Raw genomic sequence first — 17320 nt, 5'->3', positions numbered from 1 at the left:
AAACCATTTAGAAGAAATATGCTTAGTGATATTGCTCTTGATATATCATGTCGGCATATGTGCAACACATGCCGCATTATCCTCATAGATAATGGTGGGTGATTCAATAGAACCAATTCCACATGACTGTTGTATGTGGTTTATCATTCTGTGAAGCCATACACATTCACATGACGCTTCAAATAATGAAATTATTTCAGAATGATTGGTAGATGTAGCCACTAGAGTCTGTTTGGAAGACTTCCATGATATAGCTGTACCACCATGTAGGAACACAAAACCGGTATGAGATCTGGCATTATGGGATCAGACAAATAACCGGCATCTGCATACCCAATCATATCAGAGTCCAGATTTTGCTGGAACTGAAAAAATAGGCCAAGATCCTTTGTGCCTTGGAGATATCGAAAGATATTCTTTACTCCAGACCAATGTCGTTTGGTGGGAGCTGCGCTGTGTCTAGCAAGTAGATTCACTGCAAATGCAATATCAGGTCTTGTGCAATTTGCAAGATACATAAGCGCTCCAACTACACTGAGATATGGAACTTCAGGTCCCAACACCTCTTCTCCATAATCCCTCGGTCTGAACGGGTCTTTCTCTACGTCTAGAGATCGAACCACCATAGGAGTTTTAGATGGATAGGATTTGTCCATATTGAATTTCTCCAATATTTTCTGGATATAGGCAGCTTGGTGTACCATGATTCCTGAGGGAAGGTGCTCAAGTTGAATACCTAAGAAAAATTTGGTTTTACCCAAATCCTTCATCTCAAATTCCATCTTTAGGTGATTGCGTGCTTCATCAATGTCTGGTGCACTGCCAATGATGTTGAGATCATCAACATACACAGAAATGATGCAAAATCCTGTAGAGGACTTCTTGATGAAGACACATGGGCAATCATCACTATTGGTGTAACCTTTTTGAAGAAGGAACTCACTTAGTCGGTTGTACCATATCCGCCCCGACTGTTCTAAGCCATACAATGACTTATTCAGCTTTACACAATACATGGTGCGTTTTGCACTGTTATTCGGGACGGAGATTTCGTCAGGAACCTTCATATATATGTCCGAATCTAGTGACCCGTAAAGATATGCGGTCACGACGTCCATCAACTGCATGGATAGACGATTTTGTACTGCCATAGATATAAGATATCGGAAAGTTGTTCCACTCATTACTGGAGAGTATGTCTCATTGAAATCAATGTCGGGTTTCTGCGTAAAACCTTGTGCTACGAGCCTTGCTTTATATCTCACCACCTCATTGTTCTCATTCCGTTTCCGGAGGAAAACCCATTTGAATCCCACAGGGAAAACATTGGGAGGTGTAGGTATTGCTTCAGTGAATACCTTCCTTTTGTTAAGCGAGGCAATTTCTGCTTGGATTGCATCCTTCCATTTAGGCCAGTCGGAGCGCCTTTGGCACTCGACGATAGACCTTGGATCATGATCAGTGATAAGGGTTTATGCAATCTTTTCAGCAAAATATATGTCGACAGTCGTAGTTTTGCGGTCAAATGATTCTCCAGAATCAACATAGTTGATAGAAATTTCCTGCACCCCTAGAGACTCTTCGTGATTTCCCAATACGGTTGAGTCTGGGTGTTCCGATGTTCCAGCCAGTTTGTGCACACTGGAGCTGGGTTGTGGAGGTTGCCCTTCCACTGGGTGTGAACTACCCATCAGGTGTTTGTCAATGTTGAGTTGACTTGCATTTACTGACTCCGAGGATTTTCTCCTCGATTTCCTTTGCTGCTTACTAAAAGCTAGCTCCAGGTCAGATGCCATACTACTCCCCCTCTTTTTAGGAACAGGGAGTTGAGTGGTTTTTATTGGTACCTCCACTCTTTCTGGCGCGTTTCTGGCCGGATTTAAGGATTTTGTAACACCTTTTAGATCAGTAAATGAATCTGGCAGATTATTTGCAAGATGTTGCAAATTAATGATCTTCCGAACTTGAAGTTCGGTCTCATGGGTACGTGGATCAGATGATGAAATGGTATGAGCATTCCAATCAATTTTCGGGCATTCTTTCTGGTACTTGAAATCTCCCCCTAATGCCGGAAAATGTTCCTCATTAAATATGCAATCAGCGTGACGGGCTGTGAACAGATCCCCAGTTAGGGGTTCCAGGTACTTGATAATCGACGGTGATTTGTACCCCACATAGATCCCCAACTTTCTGTGTGGGCCCATAGATGTCCGTTGTGGTGGTGAGATCGGGATGTATGCAGCACATCCGAACTTACGCAGATGGGAAATGCTAGGAGGATTTTCATGTACCAATTCCAAAGGGGAAGAACTGTGATATGCAGTTGGCCTCAATTGTATCAAGTCAGCAGCGTGTAAAACTGCATGACCCCAACAAGAGGTTGGCAAGTTGCCATTCATCAACAAAGGTCTTGCAATGAGTTTAATCCTCTTAATCAATGCTTCAGGCAAACCATTTTGTGTATGGACATATGGAACAGAGTGTTGAACTTCAATCCCCAAAGCCATGCAATAATCATTGAAGGCACGTGAGGAGAATTCTGCAGCGTTGTCCATTCGAATTGTCTTAATTCGACTTTCAGGATAATGAGCTTGCAACTTAATGACTTGCCTCATTATCTTGGCAAATGCATGGTTTCGTGTGGATAGAAGGCACACATGTGACCATCGTGTAGATGCGTCAATCAGAACCATGAAATACCGAAAAGGTCGAGATAATGGCTGAATGGGACCACAAATGTCTCCTTGAATACGTTCAAGGAATTGAAGTGGTTCAGCTTGTATTTTGAGGTGCGAGGGCCTCAAAATTAGCTTTCCCGTGGCACAAGATGTGCACACAAAATCAGAAGATTGAGGAAATTTTGACTCAAGCAAATTATGACCAATGGAATTGCTAGTAATTTTTCTCATCATCCCGATTCCGGGATGGCCCAGGCGATCATGCCAGGTTTGGAATGCGTCAACATTCTGAAAAATTACTTTGTATGCAACATGTTCCACGGGTTTGATGTACGTATAGTACAAACCAGACGATAGAGAAGGAATTTTCTCATGTACCTTTTTGCCATATCCGTGATCTTTAGTAAAGAGTAAATACTCCTCTTTGTTGTCTTCATGGGTTTCAATATGAAAACCATTCTTACGGATATCTCGATAACTGATCAGGGTACGTGATGAGTCAGGATACAATAAAGCATCCTCTATCGTCACTTGTGTACCACTTGGGAGTGTGAATATGGCACGTCCATTACCAACAATCACTGTATCGCGTCCAGCGATAGTTAGAATATCTCCATTCATCTTTTTCAGAGTTTGGAAATATTTTATCTCCCTCAGTATGGAGTTTGTGGTACCACTGTCCACAAGGCATAATTCCTCTTCCATCGGATTGTCCCCGTAGAAAAACTATATAAAAACGAAAGAATTTTCAATAAGAAAACCTTATGTTAATACATAGAATACAATCTTTATTATATCAAATGTGCTGATACAATACAATATAAAGACAACAACAAACTTATGTTCTTATTACAATCATCACAAATGGACATAGTTAAATAGATCACTAAGGAGGTCGAGGGACTGGTCAAAGTCACCAAACACATCGTTTGAGGTGTACTCAAGTAACATGGCCTCCGTTTCAGCAGGGTCCTCAAGTGGATAAGGAATCTTGGCGTTGCTTGGTCCAGGAGGAATATCATGTGAATCGCCAGCTCCATTTGCGCTATGCGGATGTAGGTTGAAGTTAGCTTCAAGCCTTTTCCCTTGAGGTGCTTTGCGTCCGTGAGATTGCTGGTACAACATGACCAGATGCTTGGGCATTGAGCACTTTTCAGTATAATGCGAATAACATCCACACTTGTTGCAAAGTTTAGTTTTATCGAACTTTGGCTTTGCAGTGCCTTGGCCCTTGCCCATGTTTCTGAATTTTCTGTTCCCATTGCTCTTGTGCTTGTGCTCAGAATTGGAATGTTTACCTCGAAAGGTACCATTAAACTTCTGTCTATTCGCGACATTCAGATGGACTTCAAGTAAAGGTTGTGCCCCAACTGGGCGCTGAGAGCCATTCTTAGCGAGTAGCTCATCATGCTTTTCAGCCTGAAGTAACATGTGAATAAGCTCGGAAGAGACAGTGTAGTTGCGAGCACGGTATTGCTGTTGGAGGATCTTATCATAAGGGAGCATAGTAGATAAAGTTTTCTCTATCATCTCCCCCTGAGTAGGTTCCTTCTCACAAAAACGCAGTTTGGAACATATCTTATGAACAGCATGATTGTACTCACCAATGGACTTGAAATCCTGAAGGCGGAGATAAGTCCAATCATGGAGTGCTTCAGGCAGGACCACTGCCTTCTGCTGTTCATACCTCGTTTTGAGGGCCAGAAACAGAGTACTAGGAGATTCCTCCTGTAAATACTCAGACTTGAGATCTGGATGAATATGGTGCCTTATGATGTATAAGGCAGCATAATTCTGCTGTTCTGTCAGCGGCATGGCTCCAGCCGGGAGAGGAGTCTCCGGGGGCTGGATTGCACGCGCAATCCCACGGGACGCAAGACTGATCTTGATGTCCATGGCCCATGTAGGATAGTTGTGGCCATTGAGGGCAAGCTCCTCAAACTCTTTGGCAGTCATCTTGGCCTACATGGGGAACCAGAGATAATTAATTTACGGGCGGTAAATTAAAAAACCAGCATGGTTGTGTAATAAGAATGCAAAAATTTGATAGTCAAGTGTAAAACTTGAAAAATTCTCAACCTCAATTGTGTGAACATAACACATTGAAGATCACTTAGATCTCACAGTAATAGGCTGCATGGCCATTACCTTGTGTATGCTACAATTTAGATATAAGGAATACACGTTGAAGGTAATCGCATGTCAAGATTGACAAAGCGTAGACCTTACAGTAAGAGGGGATAGTATGCAAATGAGCAGTAGATCCCAACTCATCACCTTGTGATTCCAAATAAGACGAGGGAGAAATGTTCAAAAATTTGCAAGTTTGATATGCGAGAGAAGCTGATCTCAATCGCAATAAGAAACATGTTCAAAAAAATATGTGATAAACACATGAAACATGTCATTCTTCCCCGATGAAATCCGGTACTTTATTTATATCATCAATCCATTGCATAACATAAACACACTTATAATTACACAAATCTTAATCTAGAGTAAATCTAGAACTAGACTAAGTGTAAATAGTAGTACTAAAACAGTACTAAGCATAGTCTACAACTACACTATGTACAATAACTAGTACTAACTAGTACTAAACAAGAAAAAAAAACTAGTACTAAATGCTACAGGAATACAACCACACGAGTAGCATCCCTAGCATATTCCATCGAATCAAAAAATGATTTGGTTTGTCAGCAGCCCAACGGGTCAAACCCCACCACCACATGCATCCACCCCATGCATAGAAGATAAAAAGAAAAAAAGAAAAAGGGGAGTGGGCAGATCTAGCGCTGGAAGCCTGGAACCGCACCACCACCTCCCATTCTCTCTTTCTCCACCTCGCCTCTCCTTCTCCACCACGCCACACGGCCATGGAAGAGCCAGCCGGCGGCGGGCGGAGTGAGGGCCGTCGACTCGCTCCACAACTCCGGCTATCACCGCCGCCCCCAGGAGGGCCCTTCCTCGTCCGAAGAGGAGGCGACGACGATGGGGTCCTGGCGAGCGGCACCAAGGCCGAGACTCGCCGGAGCCCACGAGCCGGCGTGGCGGCCGGGACGACGGTCGATGGCAGCGACAGCGCGCCCGAAGAGGCGCCCGAAGCGCCGTTCCGCGCGGCTGCCCGGATCCGTGGCCACCTCCTGCTGTGGTGAGGCCTCCATCCCGGCTCCGAGGCGCACGACGCCAGAGGCGCCGGTTGGCGCGGAGATGAACGCGAGGGCCTCCTCCGCATCCACCTCGGAACGCATGGGCACCGGGGCGTAGCCAGGCGGGTTGCGACTCGGACCAGCGGTTGCAGCGCCAGGCGTTGGCGTCCATGGCGGGAGCCATGCCTCGGGCGGGGGAGGAGGCGAGGATGGATCCGCGCGTAGCATCGGCGCGGCCGGGCCGGCAAGCAGCCACAGATCAAGGTCGACGGGGGGATGCGCGGCGGCACCAAGGCCGACGGGAGCGCCCTGGGCGGCGTCCTCTGTGGCGCGCTGGCCACCCGCAGGCCTGGGGGGCAGTAACCGCCCCGTGCAAAGCCACCGGCGGCATTCTGACCGCGTCCAGTGGCACCCCGGCCACGTGCAGTGGCGTTCCGGCCGCTTCCAGCGGCGTTCAGGCCGCGTCCAGCGAGGGTACGGGGGCGACGGGCAACGAGGCGGTTCCGACGGTTGTCCTCCTTGATGAGGCGAAGGAAGAAAGTAGTCAGGGGCGACATCTCACCAGCGGCGAGTCTCTCTTTCCTTCTCTGTTTCTCTATTCGCTCCTTTTCTGGTAGACAAGTGATGATAACGTGAAACAAATCAAAGTGATTGATCTCTCATTGTCGATGGTTAGAGGGAGTATATATAACTCCTGGAGAGACGCGACGACAGAGAGGAGATGCGTCGGATCCAGGGAGTCGGGAGAGAGACGCCCGTGCGGTAGGAAACCGCTCGAACGGTTACATCAAGAGAAGATTTTCCCCTAATTTATGTAATTAGTTTTAACAATGATCACCCCTCGCAAAATTGCTATAGCTCTTTTTCTTAAAATAATTTAGATTGCTTGCCGCGTGCCACCTTGCTAGCTCTACTCATCGGGCGAGTGATGAATGTAATTAGGATGTGTTTTTCAGGAAAAAATAAAAAAACTAAGGAAAACCCTTACCTTCAGCTGCCGGATCTCACGCAAGCTTGCGATCAGTCGCCTGCTCAATGTGACGCATGTATGTATATCCGTCTCCCTTTCTGTATCATCATGTGTGTTATAAAATTCTCTTCCGTAATAACATCCATGTTTTAAAAAATGAAGACCGAATAGACGATAAATATTTTCTGCAACATTGTTTGTGTTGCAATTTGTTTGCCACAACAACATCCATGTTGTAGAAATAATGAAGTAAAAAATATGTCGTAAAAGATTTCTTCAACATAAGCATTGTTGTAAAGTATTTCCGCAACATTATCCTTCTTGCAAAGTATTTCTGCAATATTATCCTTGTTGTAAAATTAAGAACGGTATTGTATAATAGATAGTAGTACATCCGACATCTGTCACGTGGGCGGATCTTTTAGAGATCCGCCGGCTGACGCATAGCGCGGTCATAAATTAATTGGGTTTATGCTGAAATTCGGCCTCTTAAGTTAATTTTCTTACTACTGAAAGGCAAAGAATTTTTCTCTAATTACGCCCTCCGCCCTCCGTTCATAATATAGGAGCCCTTTTTACATTACATTAACGTTAAAATCATTTTCATATTATGGGACAGAGGGATTAGAAAATAGCATATGGTTATTTTTTAGTTTGATTGTTCTTTCGATGCAATGAGTCGAATGTATATATTTTTGAGGAAAAAATCAACCATTTCTTGTTACCTAACTAATTTCGTATTTTTAAATCCAATTGTTGTATTTTTTATTTTGTTTTGAGGGATAATGTTGAATAAATAAACTCAGTAACAATTATATTTGTAATGTGCAATTATATTATTTGGTTCTTTGAGTCATACATTTTGAGTTTAAAACTGTGTATTTGATCTATTTAAGTTTTAAATATACAAGTTGCATTTTCAAGTCGTGCAACCTTTGTATTTATAATGTACAACTTATGTTTGTGTTGCTCAATATGTTTTAGGTCTCCTTTGATTCAAAGAAATTTTATAGGACTTTTGGAGGATTGAAATCTTTCGAAATATGTCATAGATTGGTCTTTTGATTCATATGATTGAATCTTATAGGAATTTTTCTTATGGAATCTTTTGTACTACATTTCATAGGAAATCTAACATCTACTCCAACCTTTTTTTACAATTTCTTTGTTTTTTCTGTGGCATCAAACACTTATTGCTAATCATATAAGATCCAAATGAACATGCCACTACAACCCTCTACTTTTCCTATTTCTGCGTTTTGAAAATCCTGCAAATCAAAGAGGCCCTCAACAGTTCATTTGACTCTCGAAACTTTTTTGACATCCCATTTGATTTTAGAAAGTTTTTTTTATGTTTTGTGTGGACTCTTTTGTTGTACTGTTGATCCTTTTTTAATATTATGTAATGAAAACATTACTTATTTATTCTGCAAATGATTTATTGTGTTCCTGAATCTATTTTTCATTTGTACTTGTCTTTAACATTTTTCTTTCAGAAAAACTAACAATCTATTTACCAATTGTGAACGTAGTGCGAAAGAACACAAGAAGTAACATTCCCGCAAAAAAACACAAGAAGTAACATAGAATACATTTAGACCCATAGACCACCTATCAACGACTACAAGCACTAGATCTTGATGAAGGAGTACCGCCATTGTCGACCGCTCTTCATATGAACCGACAAACCTTGGTGTAGTAGAAAGTAAGAAGATCATCATGTTAAGACCCCGCATGACCAACTCAGTAGAGCATCATCATCTTTAGGTATTTTAATCTTCTGACTCGTCTATTTTTTTTTGTCTTAGCAGTTTATTAAATGTCCCTTTTAAAGTTTTGAGTAAAAAAATACCATTTTGCTCCTTACGTTTCGTCTATGTTTTTTTTGTCTTAGCAGTTTACTAAATGACCCTTTTAAAGTTTCGAGTAAAAAATACCATTTTGCTCCTTACGCTCCCACGACACCCAATGCGAGAGTTTTTCTCGCCGCCCGCTGCATAGTCGTGTTGGGGAACATAGTAATTTCGAAAAAAATCCTACGCCATACAAGGATCTATCTATGAAGAAACCAGCAACGAGCAAAGGAGTAGAGCATCTTCATACCTTTTGAAGATCGCTAAGCGGAAGCATTGCTAGAACGTGATTGATAGAGTCGTACTCGCAGCGATATGATCTGTGCGCCGAACGTCGGCGCCTCCGCGTTCAACACACGTGCAGTCCGGTGACGTCTTCAACGCCTTGATCCAGCAAGGAGGGAGGAGAGGCTGAGGGAGAACTCCGGCAGCACGACGGCGTGGTGACGGTGGAGCTACGTGGCACTCCGACAGGGCTTCACCAAGCACGACGGAGGACGACGGGGAGGAGGAGTAGGGCTGTGCCGAGAGAGACAGAGAAGTTGTCTCAAATCAGCCCCAAAACCCTCACTATATATAGGAGGAGAGGGAGGAGGGTGCCAACCCTTAGGGTTTCCCACCCCAAGGGGTGCGGCAACCCATCTAGGGTAAGGGGCGGCGGCCAAGGTTGGAGAGATGGTGGCGCCCTAGGATGGGCTTGCCCACCACGCCTAGGGTTAGCCCACCACCGTCTCTCTTGTGCCTTGGGCTGAAGGTGGTGGCGCACTGATGACCCACAAGTGTAGGGGATCGCAACAATATTCGTGGGTAAGTTAACCCAATTTATTGATTCGACACAAGGGGAGCCAAAGAATATTTATAAGCTTTAACAGTTGAGTTGTCAATTCAACCGCACCTGAAAGATACTTGCTTGGCAACGAAATATTAGTAGCAACAGTGATGTGGGAGTGATGGTGGCAACACAAATAATAGTGGCAAAGCAACGAAAGTAAAACGGCGAAAGTAAAGCAACTCGTAACTAGCAGTATTAAAACACTGTAGGCTAGGGAGATGGATGGTTTGTCATGGATGAGAGATATCATGTATTTAACTTGGGGCAAGGCACATAAAAAAGTAATGATCATCTAGGCATATATCAAACATTAGGCATGTATCCCAAGGTAGTCGTGCGTGCTTGCAATAAGAACTTGCACAACATCTTTTGTCCTACCATCCCGCTATCAACGGGGCCAAAAGGAACTTATGGAGATTAAGGTGCTCCTGTCAAAGAGCACTGGAACAAAGCATTAATAATCAATGGATACATGGAATCCTCAAACTATAGTCTACCCCCTTTGGTGTCCCAAGCTATCACCATTGAGATCGCCGGTTCCGGACTATAATAGGTGCATACTACTCATAGATAGGATTAAGAACACAAATATATTCATCAAAACATAAAGTATTCAGATCTGAAATCATGGCACTCGGGCCCAAAGTGACAAGCATTAAGAGTATCAAGTAGTAGGGAAGATGATAAACATCATAGTAGATGATAGACAACATGCCCCCAACAATCCGACGAACTATTACACGATCTAACTCATCCAATCTCTCCCATCCCCTTCACCTACAACAGGGAATTACTCACACATGATGGGGGAATCCATGGAAGGGTGATGAAGTGATGATGGTGATGACGATGGCGACGATTTCCCCTCTCCGGAGGCCAAAACAGCCTCCAGATTAGCTCTCCTGAAGAAGAACCGAGGGTGGCGGTGGCTCCACGTCGAGAACTTGCAAAACGACTTCTGTTCTGGGATTTTTCCATCACGGGTAAAAGTAGGAGCCAAAGTAGGGCACCAGAGGGGGTGGACCCCACCTAGGCAGCCTCCCGGCGCGACCAGGGGCAGGCCGCGCCCACAAGTCGCCTAGAGCCCTGGTGGCCCCCTCTGGCCCATCTTCTGGCCCAAGGTCCCTCCCGATGCGTGGATTTTCTCTATTTTTTATTGGAATTTTCCGGGACGTTTAAATATCCATTTTCCTGCACACAAGAAAATCATACAGGCAGCTCTGTTGAAAACAGCATCAGTCCGGGTTAGTTTCATTCAAATCATTAAAGAATGAAGCCAAAACAATAGCAAAAGTGTTTGGAAAAGTCGATATGTTTGAGACTTATCACGCACGAGCCCACTTATGGGCTGATTCCTATCCACTTTTGGCCCAAATACCCTTTCGTGGCTGGTGGCCCTTCACGGTGGACCCCGGAACCCTTCCGGTGGTCCCGATACATTACCGGTGTCGCCCGAAACACTTCCGGTGACCAATTCCTCACTTCCTATATATAAATCTTTACCTCTGGACCATTCCAAAACTCCTCGTGACGTCCAGGATCTCATCCGAGACTCCGAACTACCTTCGGTAACCACGTACACTATTCCCCCTATAACCCTAGCATCATCGAACCTTAAGTGTGTAGACCCTACGGGTTCGGGAAACATGCACACATGACCGAGACACCTCTCCGGTCAATAACCAACGTTGGGGTCTGGATATCCATGTTGGTTCCCACATGTTCCTCGATAATCTCATCGGATGAACCACGATGTCGGGGATTTGATCAATCCCATATGCAATTCCCTTTGTCTACCGGTATGATACTTGCCCGAGATTCGATCGTCGGTATCCCTATACCTTGTTCAATCTCGTTACCGGCAAGTCTCTTTACTCGTTCTATAACACATCATCCCATGGCTAACTCCTTATTCATAGTGAGCTCCATATGATGATGGATTACCGAGTGGGCTCAGAGATACCTCTTCATCACACGGAGTGACAAATCTCAGTCTCGATTCGTACAACCCAACAGATACTTTCAGAGATACCTATAGTGCATCTTTATAATCACCCAATTATGTTGTGACGTTTGATACACCCAAAGCATTACTACGGTATCCGGGAGTTGCACAATCTCATGGTCTATGGAAATGATACTTGACATTAGAAAAGATTTAGCAGATGAACAATACGATCTAGTGCTATGCTTAGGATTGGGTCTTGTCCATCACATCATTCCCCAGTGATGTGATCCCGTTATCAATGGCATCCAATGTCCATGATCAGGAAACCATGATCATCTATTGATCAACGAGCTAGCCAACTAGAGGCTCACTAGGGACACGTTGTGATCTATATACTCACACATGTATTACTGTTTCCGGTTAATACAATTATAGCATGAGTAATAGACAATTATCATGAATTAGGAAATATAATAATAACCATTTTATTATTGCCTCTAGGGCATATTTCCAACAGTCTCCCACCTGCACTAGAGTCAATAATCTAGTTACATTGTGATGAATCGAACACCCATAAAGTTCTGGTGTTGATCATGTTTCGCTTGTGGAAGAGGTTTAGTCAACGGATCTGGAACATTCAGATCCGTATGTACTTTGCAAATATCTATATCTCCATCCTGGAGGTATCCACGAATGGAGTTGAAGCGGCGCTTGATGTGCTTGGTCTTCTTGTGAAACCCGGGCTCCTTTGCAATGGCAATAGCTCAAGTGTTGTCACAGAATAGAGTCATCGGGCCCGACGCACTGGGAATCACTCCTAGGTCGGTGATGAACTCCTTCATACAGACTCCTTCATGTGCTACTTCCGAAGCAGCTATGTACTCCGCTTCACATGTAGATGCCACCACGACGCTTTGCTTGCAACTGCACCAGCTAACTGCCCCATTATTCAAAATGTACACCCGGTTTGTGACTTGGAGTCATCCGGATCTGTGTTGAAGCTAGCATCGACGTAACCCTTTACGATGAGCTCTTTGACACCTCCATAAACGAGAAACATATCTTTAGTCCTTTTTAGGTACTTAAGGATGTTCTTGACCGATGTCCAGTGATCCACTCCTGGATCATTGTGGTACCTCCCTACCAAACTTATGGCAAGGCTCACATCAGGTTTGGTACACAGCATGGCATACATAATAGAGCTTATGACTGAAGCATAGGGGACGGTACTCATCTTTTCTCTATCTTCTGTCGTGGTCAGGCGTTGAGTCATACTCAACCTCACACCTTGTAATACAGGCAAGAACCCCTTCTTAGCCTTATCCATATTGAATTTCTTCAATATCTTGTCAAGGTATGTGCTTTGTGAAAGACCTATGAGGCGTTTCGATCTATCTCTATAGATCTTGATGCCTAATATGTAAGCACCTTCTCCAAGGTCCTTCATTGAAAAACTCGTATTCAAATAGGCTTTGATGCTTTCCAATAGTTCTATATCATTTCCCATCAACAATATGTCATCAACATATAATATGAGAAATTCTACAGAGCTCCCACTCACTTTCTTATAAATACAGGTTTCTCCATAAGTCTGTACAAATCACCTCATCAAAACGAATGTTCCAACTCCGAGATGCTTGCACCAGCCCATAGATGGGGCGCTGGAGCTTGCATACCTTGTTAGCATTGCTAGGATTGACAAAATCTTCCGGCTGTATCATATATAATTCTTCTTTAAGAAAGCCGTTCAGGAATGCTGTTTTGACGTCCATTTTCCAGATTTCATAATCATAAAATGTGGCAATTGCTAACATGATTCGGACCGACTTCAACATCGCTACGGGTGAGAAGGTCTCATCGTAGTCAATCCTTTGAACTTGTCGATAACCCTTAGCGACAAGTCCAGCCTTATAGATGGTAACCTTACCATCCGCGTCCATCTTCTTCTTAAAAATCCATTTATTTTCTATGGTTCGCCGTTCATCACGCAAGTCCACAAAAGTCCATACTTTGTTCTCATACATGGATTCTATCTCGGCTTTCATGGCCTCAAGCCATTTCTTGGAATCCGGTCCGCCATCGCTTCTCCATAGTTCGAAGGTTCACTGTTGTCCAACAACATGATTTCCATCACAGGGTTCCCGTACCACTCTGGTGCGGAACGTACCCTTGTGGACCTTTGAGGTTCAATAGAACTTGATCCGAAGTTTCATGATCATCATCGTTAACTTCTTCTCTAGCCGGTGTAGGCGCCTCAAAAACATTTTCTTGCGCTGCGCTACTCTTCGGTTCGAGAGGAGGTACAATTACCTCATCAAGTTCTATTTTCCTCCCAGTTACTTCTTTCGAGAGAAACTCTTTCTCCAGAAAGGATCTGTTCCTGGCAACAAACACTTTGCCTTCGGACCTAAGATAGAAGGTATACCCAATAGTTTCCTTAGGGTATCCTATGAAGATGCATTTTTCACTTTGGGTTCGAGCTTCTCTGGTTGAAGTTTCTTCACATAAGCATCGCAGCCCCAAACTTTCAGAAATGACAGCTTAGGTTTCTTGCCAAACCATAATTCATATGGTGTTGTCTCAACGGATTTAGATGGTGCCCTATTTAAAGTGAATGCAACAGTTTCCAATGCATATCCCCAAGATAATGGTAAATCGGTAAGAGACATCATAGACCGCATCATATCCAATAAAGTGCGATTACGACGTTCACACACACCGTTACGCTACGGTGTTTTGGGCGGCATGAGTTGTGAAACAATTCCACATTTCCTTTGGTGTGTGCCAAACTCATGACTCAAATATTCTGCTCCACGATCAGACCGTAGAAACTTTATTTTTATGTCACATTGATTCTCCACCTCACTCTGAAATTCCTTGAACTTTTTGAAGGTTTCAGACTTGTGCTTCATTAAGTAGACATACCCATATATACTCAAATCATCAGGGAGGGTGAGAACATAACGATATCCATCGCAAGCTTCTACGCTCATTGGACCGCATACATCAGTATGTATTATTTCCAACAAGTTGGTTGCTCGCTCCATTGTTTCGGAGAACGGAGTCTTGGTCATCTTGCCCACGAGGCACAGTTCGCATGTGTCAAATGATTCAAAATCAAGTGACTCTAAAAGTCCATCTGTATGGAGTTTCTTCATCCGCTTTACACCAATATGACCAAGGCGGTAACGCCACAAGTATGTGGGACTATCTTTATCGACCTTACATTTTTTGGTACTCACACTATGAATATGTGTAACATCACGATCAAGATTCATCTGGAATAAACCATTGACCAGCGGGGCATGACCATAAAACATACCACTCATATATATAGAACAACCATTATTCTCAGATTTAAATGAGTAGCCATCTTGCATCAAGCGAGATCTCGATACAATGTTCATGCTCAAAGTTGGTACTAAATAACAATTATTAAGGTTTAAAAACTAATCCCTAAGGTAGATGTAGAGGTAGCGTGCCGACGGCGATCACATCGACCTTGGAACCATTCGCGACGTGCATCGTCACATCGTCCTTAGCTAGCCTACGCTTGTCCGGCAGTTCCTGCTTAGAGTTGCAAATATGAGCAACATCACTGGTATCAAATACCGAGGAGCTACTACGAGCGCTGGTAAGGTACACATCAATAACAAGTATATCACATATACCTTTGACGTTGCCGGCCTTCTTGTCTGCTAAGTACTTGGGGCAATTCCGCTTCGGGTGACCGGTTCCCTTGCAATAATAGCACTCAGTCTCAGGCTTGGGTCCTTTCTTTGGCTTCTTCCCAACAACTGGTTTACCGGGAGCGACAACTGCTTTGTCGTCTTTCTTGAAGCTTTTCTTACCCTTGCCCTTCTTAAAACTGGTGGTCTTATTGACCATCAACACTTGATGCTCTTTCTTGATTTCTACATCCGCAGATTTCAGCATTGAATACAACTCGGGAATAGTCTTTTCCATCCCTTGCATGTTGTAATTCATCACAAAGCCTTCATAGCTAGGTGAAAGCGACTAGAGGATTCTGTCAATGACCGCATCATCCAGAAGTTCAACTCTCAGCTGAGTTAAGCGCTTGTGCAACCCACACATTCTGAGTATTTGTTCACTGACAGAACTATTCTCCTCCATCTTACAGCTAAAGAACTTGTCACAGACTTCATAACTCTTGACCCGGGCATGAGTTTGAAAAGCAAGTTTCAGCTCCTCGAACATCTCATATGCTCCGTGTTGCTCAAAACGCCTTTGAAGCCCCGGTTCTAAACTGTAAAGTGTGCCGCACTGAACGAGAGAGTAGTCATCACTCCGCGACTGTCAAGCATTCCTAACGTCCTGGGTTGCAACGGGAACGAGAGGATCACCTAGCGGTGCATTAAGGGCATATGCCTTCTTGGAAGCAGTGAGGATGAGCTTTAAGTTACGAGCCCAATCCGCATAGTTGCTCCCATCATCTTTCAGCTTGGTTTTCTCTAGGAATGCGTTGAAATTGAATGAGACATTCGCGTTGGCCATTGGATCTACAATATTTGTAAAGACAATTTTAGACTAAGTTCATGATAATTAAGTTCATCTAATCAAATTACTAATGAACTCCCACTCAGATCGACATCCCTCTAGTTATCCAAGTGTTACATGATCCACGTCGACTAGCCCGTGTCCGATCATCATGTGAGACGGATTAGTCGTCAAAGGTGAGCATCTCCATGTTGATCGTATCAACCATATGACTATGTTCAACCTTTCGGTCTCCCGTATTCGGGGCCATGTATGTACATGCTAGGCTCATCGAGTCAACCGAAGTGTTCTGCATGTGTAAACTAGCTTACACCTGTTGTATGCGAACGTTAGAATCTATCACACCTAATCATCGCGTGGTGCTTCGAGACAACGATCCTTCGCAACGGTCCACACTTAGGGGAATACATATCTCAAAATTTTAATGAGGGGTTATCTTATCTTTGCCACCGTCGTTCTAAGCAATAAGATGAAAAACATGATAAACATCACATGCAATCATATAGTGACATGATATGGCCAATATCATCTTGCTCCTTTAATCTCCATCTTCGGGGCACCATGATCATCATTGTCACCGGCATGACACTGATACGTCTCCAACGTATCTATGATTTTTGATGGTTTCATGCTATTATCTTGTCAGACTTTGGATGTTTTGCATGCCTTTTATATATTTTTTGGTACTAACTTATTAACTTAGTGCCAAGTGCCAGTTCCTGTTTTTTCCATGTTTTTGACCCCTTTCAGAGGAGATTTTGAAACGGAGTCCAAACGGAATAAAATCCCCGAAAAGAGTTTTTCCGTAACGGAAGAAGATCATGAGACTTGAGAGCCAAGGCAGGGGGGCCCAGGGCCCCCACAAGCCCTCACCCCGCGTCCAGGGGGAGGTCGTGGCCCACAGGCTTGTGGGCCCCCTGGACGCCCTTTGCCCTAGGGGTTACGCCTATATATTCCCTAAAAATCCCAAAAAAATCAGGAGATCATCGAAAGTACTTTTCCGCCGTCGCGAGCTTCTGTCTTCGCAAGATCCCATCTGGGGCACGTTTTGGTGCCCTGCCGGAGGGGGGTCGGATACGGAGGGCTTCTTCATCAACACCATGACCTCTCCAATGATGCATGTGTAGTTCACCATACACCTACGGGTCCATAGCTAGTAACTAGATGGCTTCTTCTCTCTCTTGGATCTTCAATACAAAGTTCTCCATGATCTTCGTGGAGATCTATCCGATGTAATCTTCTTTTGCGGTGTGTTTGTCGAGATCCGATGAATTGTGGATTTATGATCAGATTATCTATGAATCTTATTTGAGTTTTTCTGATCTCTCTTATGCACGGTTGTGGGTTTTGTTTGGTCAACTAGATCTATGAT

This window comes from Hordeum vulgare, chromosome 3H (genome assembly GCF_904849725.1).
Source record: "Hordeum vulgare subsp. vulgare chromosome 3H, MorexV3_pseudomolecules_assembly, whole genome shotgun sequence".
Lineage (NCBI taxonomy): Eukaryota > Viridiplantae > Streptophyta > Magnoliopsida > Poales > Poaceae > Hordeum > Hordeum vulgare.
The sequence above is the reverse complement of the archived record's forward strand: the minus strand, read 5'-3'. Positions refer to the sequence as shown.